The sequence below is a fragment of the Bubalus bubalis genome, chromosome 4 (assembly GCF_019923935.1).
Source record: "Bubalus bubalis isolate 160015118507 breed Murrah chromosome 4, NDDB_SH_1, whole genome shotgun sequence".
NCBI classification, from domain to species: domain Eukaryota; kingdom Metazoa; phylum Chordata; class Mammalia; order Artiodactyla; family Bovidae; genus Bubalus; species Bubalus bubalis.
The window spans coordinates 162,027,786-162,041,154 of record NC_059160.1 but is presented as its reverse complement, the minus strand read 5'-3'; the positions used below and the strand labels follow the sequence as shown (position 1 = coordinate 162,041,154).

At 49.1% G+C, this 13,369-nt stretch overlaps 1 protein-coding gene across 6 annotated transcripts in view; it reads left to right on the top strand.

Moving 5' to 3' along the window:
• Nucleotides 1–13,369, top strand: part of ARHGAP22 (Rho GTPase activating protein 22) — a 177,753-nt gene that overhangs the window by 85,866 nt on the left and 78,518 nt on the right. The window lies entirely within an intron of this gene.

The following is a 13,369-nucleotide window of genomic DNA, read 5'->3' as shown; positions in this document are numbered from 1 at the left end:
GGACTTGGCAACCCACTCCAGTATTCTTAGTTGGTGAATCCCATGGACAGAGGAGCCTGGCTGGCTACAGTCCATAAGGTTGCAAAGACTCGGACACTAATGAAGCGACTTAGCACGCATGCATTCAGTGGAGATTTCTATAGGGTGAAACTGGGGCTGCTTTCCCCATACAAACAATGAACAGGAGCTCAGTAATAGCTGCCCCTTTTGACAGAGCCTGAGTATCCTCTAGTTAGCCAGAATCCCCACTTTTCCTACTGCCCCATCCCAGCCTTCCTCCCCCAGTGCTGCTGCTGCTGCTGCTGCTGCTGCTGCTAAGTTGCTTCAGTCGTGTCCGACTCTGTGCAACCCCAGAGACAGCAGCCCACCAGGCTCCCCAGTCCCTGGGATTCTCCAGGCAAGAACACTGGAGTGGGTTGCCATTTCCTTCTCCAATGCATGAAAGTGAAAAGTGAAAGCAAAGTCGCTCAGTTGTGTCCGACTTTTCACGACCCATGGACTGCAGCCTACCAGGCTCCTCCATCCGTGGGATTTTCCAGGCAAGAGTACTGGAGTGGGGTGCCATCGCCTTCTCCATCCTCCCCCGCCCCCCCCCGACACCTGCTTTCTCGGTTCACCTTACCTGTCTGATGTCTTGATAAAAGTTTAAGTCTGTGAACTCTAGTGTAGTTGATGAAAGATGGCTAGAAAGTGATAGTCACTGTGTGTTGGCCGAGTCATTCGACACCTGCATTTATTTGTCTTGCGCAGCTGTAATCCAGGGCGAGGTGTTCCATCGGGCTGTCTGAGATTCAGTTCTGGTTCAGCCTCTGCCCAGGTCTGGGGTCCTGAGGGAGTCACATTACCCCTTAAACAACAGTCTCTTCTTCTGTAAAACAGACTCAGTAAAAGCAGCTTCATGTAAAGCAGTAAGCCTTGTCCCTGGAACATAGTTGGCCGTGGCTGATTAGTAAGATGTCAGCAACTGTGGTTACCATGGTTACCAGAGCAGAATAACACAGGCATGCAGGTGTTTGTCCCCTGCATTGCTAAAATACAGGCATTAGTATCAACACTAATGCATACAGAAGACGTAAAATTGTCAATTCAGTGAAGCTGAATATACATTTCAAATAGAAACCATATACATACGGAAAGCATGAAATGAAAACACAAACTTACGAAATATAAAGGTTAAAAGTATTACATTCTAATAAAAATTATTAGTAGATGAAATTAATAAAATGGTATTCAAAAATAATAGACCAAGCCCTATAAAACAAGGACAATTTTGATAATAATGAACCCTTGAAATGAAATCACACTATTTGATGTTATTTTTGAATCATGAGCATATTTTGGTGTCCATTTTTTCTAACTGCTATAAAATTTTTGAGGAGATTGTTCTAAATTTCAAACTAATATTATCCTATGAGTACTTTATCTTCAAATAATCTTTTTTCTTATTCAGTATTCTAGAGGGTTTTTTCTTTAACTCTTTTTTTTTTTTTGGTTAGCAGGGGCTACATCTTTTAATTGCTCATGAGCCCAGTTGTATTTCATAAAAAGCATTTCCAGTTTGTCTCACCTCCTGCAGCGTTCTCCTGGGTAGGTGACCCCATGGGTCTGGTGGATGGGCCGCAGGGAACAGCTGTACTTGAAGGCCACTGGTTTAGAAAGTCTTTGAACCAGAATAAGGATTTATGATGTGATAGAGGCGCCTTGGTTCTTTTCCCCGTGTGGATTGTGGAGGAATAGAAAACCACTTTCTAAATAAGTTTTCCTTACAGGATCCAAACTTCTGTTGAAGCATTTCCCCAAGTGTAAATGATTCCTATTTTTAAAAAACATATCACAAAATACCTGTAGTTCAGTGTGTTTTAAAATCACACTATTCTGGAATTCCAGAATGTTAAAAACTGGAGTTACAATCACTAAATAATCACTTCCACCAGATTTGGAAGTTCTTCTCAAGGTCAGTGACACCTTCCTGGGTCCCAAGGGCACAGCTGCCCCTGACGCTTTTCTGCAGACTTGCATTAGAGGAGACAGAGCCTGGGAGGCTGTGGCTGGGAAAGAAGGGGGTCGTTAGAGAGGTCATCGTTGTCCTCCTGAAATTCACGTCCAACGGAAGTCTTGGAATGTGGCCTGATTTGCCAATGCAATTAGTTAAGATGAGCTCTGGAATAGGGTGCGTCCTAAATGAAATGACGTGTCCTTATGAGAAGAAATCTGGACACACAAGCACTCACAGGGGAGGTCATGTGAGGATGAGGCAGAGACTGGAGTGGTGCAGCTGCAAGCCAAGGAAGGCCTAGGGTTCCCCACGACACCAGAACCAGCAGAGAGGCCCGGACAGCCTTCCCCAGGCCTGCAGCAGGGAGCACGGCCCTGCCAACCCCTCCGTTGTGGACTTCTAGCCTCCCGAACACTAAGGGAACAGATTTCTGTTGTTGTAAGGCACCCAGTTAGTGGTAATTGTTGCCAGTAGTCCTGGCAAAGTGGGACAGCCATGCAGTTAGGAGCGAGGTGGCCAGAGCAATGGTCCTTTGGCAGCAGGACTGACTTTCACTGGCCCGGAGAATTCAGCCTATGTTCTTAAGGCCCCGACCCCAGAAGACCTGGCTCGCCTCCGTCCTCCTCCCTGGAGGGTCCCCCATCCTCCTGCACAGCCCCCCCTCTGAGCAGCCCGCTGCCCCAGCTATGGCCCATCACTTGCTCTATCTGTGGCACTGCCTGGTCTCTTCCAAATGCTGCCTGTGGTCCAGTGGGAAGAACAGAGCCCCAGGAGCCCCAGAGGACTCCCGGGAGAGGAAGGGCTTCTTCCTGGCGGTGCACTGGCCTTGAGCAGTCGCCTCATCTCCCGAGCCTCATTGGATGGTGGCAGTAATGACCCTGACGGGCCTGGGCAGGGATGCAGGATGCAGTGGTACATCATCCGGATGCAGGATGCAGCGGTACATCACCCGTGCTCCTACGCGGGAGGGCCCTCCCCCACCCCCAGGCAGGAATGATGAGAATCCGGGCATCGCCGAGAGCTAGGCCTTTTCTGACCCACACGGCAGTGCTGGAGCAGGTGGGCCCCAGAATACACCTGCAGTGGGCGGCGCCTTCCTCTGGGAGCGCTGTCTTCATCTCACACACACACACACACACACACACACACACACGCAGGCCGGGCTGAGTCGGGCAGGGGGCTCGGGTCTGTGGTTTCCCGTGTCTGGCACAGAGTGGCGCCCCACAAATAGCTGCCTCAGGAATGATGCTGGAGAGGGAAGAACAACCCACCAGATGTGTCGGGACCAAGTGCTGCCAGACCAGCCCGCTGCGCAGGAGCCTCCAAGGAAGGAATGTGCAGCGTGGAGGGTTTTCTTTTCTTTTAAATTGAGAGAAGCTGTCCTTCTTTGTTCTGTGAAGGGTCACTTAAGTGGCCTTCTTAGAGATGCAAATACAAGACCTGTAGGCACCCAGCGTCCTGGGATCAGCACTCAACGGGGACCTTTTGTGCCCAGTAGTGGTGGGCCCTGTTTTGTATCTTTGAGTGGCTTGGCAAAAATCCTGCCCTTCTGTGGCATGCAGCAGAAGTGGGGTCCGTGGGGAGAAATGGGGAGGAAGAGAAATGTGTGGACGAATTTACACAAAGAGCCCAGGCTTTCTGGAAGGAATGAGATGGCTACCTCACCACTGTGTTTTTACTTTTTTTTTTTTATGACAACAAGAAACATTACATCCCACATGTGAGAGCTCAGGCACGCAGGGAAGCCAGGGTCTCACAGGACAGTACTGTTTCTATATGCCCGTGCAGCTGGCACTTTCCACTCTGTGATTCTATCTTGTTTTTAAAACTACAGGCCAAGACCCCTTGAGTTGATTTCACGACCCCTTATTGGGTTGGAGTCCATAGTCTGAAAAGTGCTTCTTGGGATTTGGTGGTCAGGAGACCTGTTGGGTGGACTAAGGCCTGGCTGTGGGGAGGATGCTGCTGCCATGGAAATAGAGACTTTGGTGTTGGTGAGCTCCAGCTGGGACTGTAACTAGGGAGATGAAAATGGTGGTCCCTGATACTAGAGCTGGGTCTGATGAGGTTATCTGAGGCCAGCTTGCCCTGGAAATTGTGTCTGTGTGTGATCTGACAGAGCGGAATACACTGGCTTCTTCACTCTCTCCCCATCCAGGTCATGTTACAGAGGTGCTGTGTGTCCCTGGAGAGACTTGCAGGCCCTCTATACCCCCTTGGGGATATCTCCGTGATGCCCAGCAACCCATTTGCACACAGCTATAATCTCATTGCCACCACCAAGGCCAGCTTGGGAGGAGCCTGCCCCATGCCCTCCGTCCGCAGGCAGCCCTGTGGTAGCACTCAGCAAGAGAAGCCATAGTCATACCCTAGTGCTTAGTCCTTTAGTCGTGTCCCGCTCCTTGTGACCCTTTGAACTGGAGCCTGGCAGGCTCCCGTGTCCATGGGATTTTTCAGTCAAGAATACTGGAGTGGGTTACCATTTCCTTCTGCAGGATGTCTTCCCAACCCAGGAATCGAGCCCGTGTCTCCTGTGTCTCCTGCATTGCAGGCAGATTCTTTATCCACTGAGTATACCCTAGAGGTCCTGCCTGAGTCCTCCAGTTGAGGGGAGTGCTGAGGCCTGAGCAGAACACCCTGGAGAAGTTGCTATTTCCACAGCAAAATCTTGGGGAACAGGGACTTCACCCATCCTGGCACCTATGCTTTAGACACATTGCCAAGGCCAGCTTCTGCTAAGAAACCTGATGGTCGTCAGGATGGGACAGAAGTGGCCTGGACACTTACCCACCAGAACCAGAATCGGGAAGCCAGGCTGTGCTGCCCTTTCTCTTTCCATGGCTAGGTGGCAGCAGCAAGCAGAAGTACTTGAACCCCTCCCTGTGGACTCGGTCATCCCCACTTCTCTCCTCTGCACTGAGATTCTCCAAGTCTGGCCTTACCACCTCCCCTCCCCTTGCCCAGCAGTCTGGCTACAGTTCTACACTATGAGGGAAGTCTGCGGGGCCCGTCCTCACTCCATTGATCTCTTCTCTCAGTGCCTCAGTTAATCCTCACAGCCCTTCAGCACCTTCAGCCCCATCCAGTGCCCCATTGAAAGACTGAGGGTCTTTGAAGGTTGGAGTTCAATTCCATTTCAGTCAAGGCACTACAGAGGCCAAACACAGGCTTGGGCACCAAATGGCCCAACTGCCCCTCCAGGTACTTCACCTCTTTGAGCCCCAGGGTGGCAGTCAAACTCGTCTTCCTGTGGCCATGCAGTTTTGCAGCCTCCCCTGCAATAAGATAGGTCACATGACTGAACTCTGGACAGTGGAATGTGGGTGGGAGTCTGGTTGCAGTCTGCTCGCAGCCCCTAAAATCCCCTGAGAGCTCCGTGTTCCCTCCTTCCTCCTCTGATAGACAGGATCCAGGGAAGGACTCTGAGGTCCTGGAAGGAGCCTGAGTCCCTGCGTGACTGCCTGGAGCGGAGCTCTCTCGTTCGTTCCCCCACTTCACGCTGACCTGCTTGAGGTGGTAACCTAAGCACAAAAGTGTCTGTTTATAGGGTTAAGACTCTGAGATTTGTGGTGGTTGTGTAATGTCGGCCAGCATCAGTTTCTGATTAACCTGCGGTTTCCTTGCCTGTAACATGGGGTTTTCTACACTCAGTCTCAGGGTCGTGTCTATGACATACAGTGTGTTCAAATCACCAGTCCCTGGGCTGGTGCATTGCAAGCATTCAGAGCATCACCAGGTAGCTGAGGTCGCTCCCTTGCAGTCAGTGTCTGCAGCAGCCGTGGTGGCAACACAGGAGGCCTGACTAACCCGTTACAGCGCCCTGCGCCAAGCTGAGCGGGCCAGACGGCAGGCGCGCCAATCACGGCAGAGGCGCGAGCGGGGATACTGGGAGTCTTCAAAGGTGCACAGATCCCACCTATGCAAATGCTTTGTCACCTGGATTTTTCCCATACTGTGGAGACTAGCCATTATCTGTAATGGCTACAGGGCCGTGTCTGTAATGGAATGCCGAGCTGAGGGGATTGCATGTACTGAAAGAGTTAAGAGCCGCACTGGAGCCAGGCTCCTCAGTTCAAATCCTGTCTCTTTCACTTACTAGCTGTGGGACCCCAGGTAAATCACTTAGCAGTTCTGTGCCTCAGTTTCCCCATCAGTAAAATGGGAGTTTTAATGGTGTTCTGGTGGAGTTTGGTTTAATATATGTAGAATGCTCAGTGCTTGGCATACAGCAGGTGCTCAGTTCATGTGGCTCTTATTACTGAAGGAGGCATCCCACTTGGTGACTCCCGGTGAAGCAGCTGAGACCACCTCTGCGCCGTAGCCCATGGAAAGGTCTGACGCCATCACAGCCGCTAGGCAGTGCCCCCCAGCCCCTGCTCCCTGCAGCAGCTGCTGCAGCTGGTCTACCTGGACAGGAAACAAAAGTCCCCAGGACCGCGTCTGTGGGCTCCTGCTCTTTCCCATGCTGCATTTCTCCCGGGGCTGGGGGAGTAAAGAAAGAAAAGCAGAAAGAGCAGGTGGGAGCAGGGCTGCGGGTGAGACTCCAGGAAAGACAATGAGCTTTGTAAAATTCCTCTTGGGCAGTCTGGCCAAATTCAATGGCTTCAGGCCACATGAACAGCAAGAAAAATGTAGCCCAGGAATTTCTCCCCAACCATGCCCCTTGTCTTTCTCTGTGAGAATTTGGAGCTGCAGACACATTCCTTCCATGAACAACGTCTGCAGCAGCTGAAGGCCCATTGGCCAGAGCTGGGGAAACCAGCTGGCCATACAGCTCTAGGGCCCTGCCCTCAGGGCACCCCCCCTCCCTGAGGGCTGGGCACAGCAAATGTGCAGGAGAATAGGCTCTGGCTGGCAGACTTCAGATCCCACCGCGTCAGAGACTGGCCCTTCCTGGGCACTGCGGGCCTCTCCTGAGAGCCAGCTGTCCAGACAGTTTGTGCAGCTGCCTTTCCCTAATCTGTCACCCAGAAGCAGAAACTAGACATTTTGGACAGAATCCCCACCTCTTAGAGATGGGAATTCACTTTTTTTCTAAGCCAAGTACTTCCCACATCAAGAAGAAACAACTTCCCAATGCTCTAAAATTCTTCTGAACAGAAGGCAAACTATATAAAGCCCAAGGGCCAAATATGGCTTACCACCTGCTTTTGTGAATAAAGTTTTATTGAAACACAGCCACACCCATTTGTTTCTGTATTGTCTATGACTGATTTCATGCTACCAGGGCAGAGTTCAGTAGTTGCTATGGAGATAATGTGGCAAAGTTTAAATACATTTATAATCTGCCCCTTAAAAAAAGTTTATCAATTCCTCGTTTAAAATAGAATGTATTACATTCACTTATTAACTTATACTCATGTTATTCCACAAAGGGTTTGAAATGGCTTCTAATGAGAACACTTAGGACGAAGGTAACACAATAGTAATAATTTTATAAATTAAGGACCTGAGAAAATGCAAATAAAAGTAGAAAAGTAAAATCAGGAAACAAAAACATAAATGTGAAAACCTACTTTGGGGCCTTCATACTTGCCAAAATTGAACTTTAAAATTTCCCTGAGCATCCTGGTAGCCAAAGGAAGAAGAGAAATGAGACTTAAGTCTCATTAAGAGAAAGGAAAAGACATACCAATCCATATGGAATCCACAGCCTTTTCTAGCACAAAGCAGTGTGGGCTTGCTTCAGATAAACCCTGTCTTCCCCAGAATGACATTCTTCATTAAAGAAAGAAAAGAACCCAGAACAATGAGTCTGTAAAGTGAATAACACCAGTGCTGTTGATGAGGGATAATGGGGGTATCGGAGGGAGTTAGTTAACATGTTTAACCTGATTGCTGCTCTTGTTCAGTTGCTAAGTCACGTTTGACTCTCTGTGACCCTATGGACTGCAGCACGCCAGGCCTCCCTGTCCCTCACTCTCTCCTGGAGTTTGCCCAAGTTCATGTCCATTGAATCGGTGATGCCGTCCAACCATCTCATCCTCTGCTGCCCTCTCCTCGTTTTGCCCTCAATCTTTCCCAGCATCAGGGTTTTTCCCAGTGAGTCAGCTCTTCTCATCAGGTGGCCAAAGTATTGGAGCTTCAGCTTCAGCATCAATCCTTCCAATGAGTATGCAGGGTTGATTTCCTTTAGGATGGACTGGTTTTATCTCCTTGCTGTCCAGGGGACTCTCAAGAGTCTTCTCCAGCACCACAACTTGAAAGCGTCCATAGCTAAATCCAAATCAGTTGGCTTCCATGTACTGAGGTAATAGTGCACAAAACTTATTTTGAGAGATTGTAGGGGAGGCCTGTTTCCTGCTTATCATATTTCTACATCTGTTTCAAAGCAAAAACTGAGGTTGACTGGGGAAAGCCCTGACTTGTCACTAATTCAGCTTTAGTGCCCGGCACATCCTAGGCCCTGAAGAAATGCTTATGAGGAGTGGATCTAGCATCTCTGGACTTCACATTTCCCATGGTAAATGAGAAGGCTGTATTAGAATGGATAAAGTCCCTTCCAGTCCCAGAACATCTGTGAGTGTTGAATGTATGGCATATGCACATTGGATTTTGGCCAAATTCCTATCACAGATCAGAACTATGATAGGAGGAGAAGATGAGAGAGGGGAACAGAGGCCCAAAAGCAGGAGGCAGAGGGCTGGTTGTTAAAAGGTGTCCTGTGGTGGTCAGTCTACCCAGATTCAAGGACAAGCTCTCCCACCTTCCAGTTCTGTGACTTTGAGAGCTCATATAACCTGGGCAGGTGTCCATATTCTCACCTCTAAAGTGAGCATTATGCCATGTCACCATCATGAGGCTACTGTGAAAATTAAATGAGATACCAGCACCCATAGGGGTAGATTTGTAATAAGCATTGTACAAAGTGCTTTTATCTTCAAGAAACCCCCTCTAATCGGGTGTCAAGGCTAACAGTGAAAGTGAAAAAGTCGCTCAGTCATGTCTGACTCTTTGTGACCGCATGGACTATATAGTACATGGAATTCACCAGGTCAGAATTCTGGAGTGGGTAGCCTTTCCTTTCTCCAGGGGATCTTCCCAACCCAGGGATCGAACCCAGGTCTCTTGGATTGCAGGCAGATTCTTTACCAACTGAGCTATCAGGGAAGCCACCAGGGAACAGACATTACTCTGAAAAGCCAACACAGCAGTGAGCCTCGCACAGCCTTACTGACAGATGCCCTCTGATGCCCTCCAGCACTCCCCAAGGGCTATCTCTTTCACCATAAGTCTCATCTATGGACATGCCTTAGACCTGTGGGGGCCTGCATCCCCAACTCTGCTCCTTCTCCCTTCAAAATATCTACCATAGAGTTAAGAACAGAGGCTCCAAAACAAGACAGGCTGGGTTCTAATCCCGCTCAGCCACTAATCAGCTGTGTGAGTTGCCTCACCTCCCTGTGCCTCAGCCCTCCTCTGTAAAGTGGAAATAATAATGATAGGGAACACACGGGACTGCTCTGAATTTCCATGGACTGTCATGCTCTTAGCCAGGCGGCGTTGGCTATTAGTGTGATGTTTTACCCCCACCCCCCAGGTCTCAGTTGTGTAGTGCCTAATAAACTATCCCCAACCTTAGTGACTTAAATGTTTCTTTGCTCTTGTTCTACAGCGTGGGAGGGCTCGGCATGGAGAGCTCGCCTCTGCTCTACTTTATCAGTTGGAGGACCCGCCTCCAGGGTGGCCTCACTCGCGAAGCCTGACCTGGTTGGGTCCAGCTTCCCGGAGCATGGCAGGATCAGAGAGTCCCACTGCTCTCCCTGGAAGACAACAGTGGAAGCTACCAAGCTTCTTAGAATTTAGAACCAGGGCTGGCCCAGGGTCACTTACTCCTGTCACCTTGTTAGTTAAGGCAAGTCGTGGGGCGGCCCAGATTCCAGGAGACGGGAGCACATGGGGTGTGGGGTCTGGGGGTGTGGATTGCTGGGGGCTACCTTGCTAGTACACAGCTCAGCTTGATCTCCGTCTCCTCTGCATCTCTTGTCTGCCTTATGCCTTTTGCTTGTCGGCTTTCTCCTGCTCTGGTCTCCCCCTTCTTGTCTCCCCTTCACTCCAGCACCAGGCTGATCAGCCAGAATCACAGACTGCATCATACCCTGAATGCCCTGTTTCCTCATGTGATAACACTGCGTGCTCATTGGAGGACCATTCCCACGCCACCCCCAAGGGGCTAGACTCCTCATCACATCTCAGCTCTCACCTCAGAGACCTCTCCTCTGGAGGGCCTCTCTGACCACCCTTTGTAGACTGGGGCACTGTCCCCCCAGAGCTCCCAGGTGTCCTCCTGGCACCCCCAGCGCTCAGTCCCGGACTCTACTCGGGTGTTCAGTTGTGTTCAGTCATCACCTGGTACCTGGGTGAATAAATGAATGGAAGAATGAATGAAAGATCACAGCAGCCCTACAAAGCTACATTTATGATGAAGATGCCATGTCCCCATTTTTACTCTTCCCTGAGCTGCCCAGGGCTGACCTTACATCTTGAGATGGCACCCTGGGGGTACCTTGGGTATAAGCTGGGAGGAGAAACCACCCTCCTGTGGAGGGGTATAAAGGCCAGGTACTGAGTCTCCTAAGTAAATTCTTGAATGGCCTGCACATGTCTGACACTCAGGTTCTAAAGGGCTAAGATTCCAGCAGCAGCAGCAGTCTCCTTAAAATAAACCCATATTCTCACCACCAGACTTTGAGTCTTTCAGAGAAATTGACTAAAGCAGCAGGAAGTGGAGGTCTGGGTGGGTGGGGGTAGCCCCGAAGAATCATTGTCCTGCAAAGCTGGTGTCCAGCCCTCCTCCCAGAGCCCATCCTACTCACTGGATGTGCACCCCCTAGTTCAGGCTCTGCGTTCCCATGACATGTCGGATGTTGGCCTTGCAACTCAGGAATATGTCTCAGGGGCCCCCAGCTCCCTGCTCAGTTTTCTAGAGTCAGGTGGCACGAGCTTGGCTGGAGCCTTGGAGCACTGAGTGATCCTGACGTTTTGACTCAATTTAAGATGGTCTGGGGTCATTGTCAATTCAGGGGCTTTGTTCACAGAGTTTAATTTTTCAGGTGAATTCTGTGCTCAGTATGTGCTTTTGCAATTGCAACTCATGACTCTATGCCTAATGGGGTAAATGCCATTCTCCCATTTATCTATCCACCCATCCACCCACTCACCCATCCACCCACTCACCCACCCATCCACCCCCCCACCCACCCACTCATCCATCTATCCACTCATTCACCCACTCAACCCACCCACCTGTCTATCCACCCATCCATCCATCCTGATTCCAACACTTGTCATTTCACTGGTCTTGGGCAAGTCTGTTTGCCTTCCTGAACTTTAGTTTCTTCTGCAGTAAATTGAATCTAATGGTGCCTTATGGGTAGTCCTGTGGTTAATTGAGATAATAGCACATATGAGTTGCCTGGTGAAAACACATAGTTAAACACATGGTTAATGCTATTTTCCTCCCCGCTTGAGAAATAGACACACAACTAGAAAACTATAAAAAGACAGTATATAATCAGGACAATAAAAGTGTGTGAAACCAAAGGCAGTAATACTATAAACTCTTGCCTTGCGTTCTGTCTCATAAACTGCTCTGGGAGTTCATATTTAAAGTCACTTTGAAAAGTTGAGTATCCCAAAATATATTTGAAAAGTTGAGTATCCCAAAATATATTTGAACGGTTCAATGGGGATGCTGACCCTCTATAATAGGTTCATTCGAAATGATCCTGCTTTGCTACTTCCTCTTAGAAAGATAAACAAGCAGCCCACAATGGCTGCTGTGATGTTTTCTTTTAAATCTTGCTTTCCAAATGTAGGACTTGGCTGTTGGACAATCACCCCGGGGCTCGCTCCCCGCACATGCTCTCCCTGAATGCAGGAAGCTCTAGCTTGGAATTCCTGGGGCCTCATTAAGCCCGCTGTGACTAAGTGATCTTGCCTGGTGCTAAAACTGTTTAAAATGACTTGGCAACAACCAGAAGTCAGGTCTCTCTGTTTTTTCTCAGTTACTCCCTCTTTGTAACCCCCGCCTTCATATCATGAAATGAAAACATCTTTCTTTCCGGATCTAGCGCAGGACAGCCCTCCTCTCTGCCTGAAGAAGCCTCACCCGGGTCTTTCTGGAGAGTTTGAGAGGGAGGCAGAAATCTGTCCCACTGTTGTTAATCTCTCCTTTGAATGAGACTTAACTCCTGGGAAAAGCTCTCCCCTATTCCGAGTCATTCTTTCCTCCCTTCCCCTGCCTCCCCCACCCCCAACAATTAATTCTTCTGCTCCATGCTCTAGGCAGCCTCTGCCTTGGGCCTGGCCTTGCCACTGCTCTCCTCCAGACTGTGTCTATTTTCTCAAGATGGGATGGAGGTAGGGAGGGAAGGAGAAAATCCCAGTCGAGCAGAGGCCATCAGAGGTTGACCATAGCCCTGTTTCAGGGGCAGGAACAGAACCTAGGAACTGGATGGGAGAGAGGGAATCTAATATTGAGAATCCTTCTCTGTGCCAGACAGTTGAAATAATTTCTTTCATTCGACTTTAACTCTACAATAATATCTGAATACACATTCCTTTTAAAAAATTAGACCACCATAAGAATGCTAAATGCCCTTGACACCCACTTTCAATCCATTCTCGTCTCTTGCCCTTTCCCTGGAGGGAACCACTTGATTATTTTGTTTTCTTCCCAAGTATTTTTCCTGGCCCAAGTGTCTAGAGCAGTGCCTGGTGTGGAATGGGCGTTATACAGTGGAATAATGTTCTAAAGGTGTGTATTTTACATAAGTACTATGAATCCATAGATCTTCAACATCCAGCTGCAGCTCCCTCCTTTGATAGCATTTCATTTTATGGAAGTTTACTGACGAGCTTCTTTTTGGTCTCAATTTTTTGCAGTTACAAACAGCGCTGCAGTGAAAAGCCTGGTATGGGTTTTCCTGAGAGTGTGGGCTGATTTCTCGCTTGGTCCCTGGGTCTGAGCATTTTTAGTTTTAATGAGCACCTCGAGTGTTACCTTCCAGAGTGAGGGCACCAAAGCAAGCCCCCACCAACATTTGATGATGAAGAGAGTGCCCACTTACAAGTGTTGCCCAGTCCTCTCGGACTCTTTGCGACTCCATGCACTGTAGCCCACCGGGCTTCTCTGTCCAGGGAATTCTCCAGGCAAGAATACTGGGGTGGGTTGCCATTTCCTTCTCCATCCCACTTACAAAGCACTTCACAAAATGCCAAATGTGTCCTAGATCATTTTAACGATTATGCATTAAATCTTCGCAAGGATCCCTCTTAGCATTTCTATTATTCTTCCTATCTAATAGATGAGGAAACTGAGCACAGTTTGAGTAACTTGATACCATCAAACCTTTAATTTGTGCTCAGGAG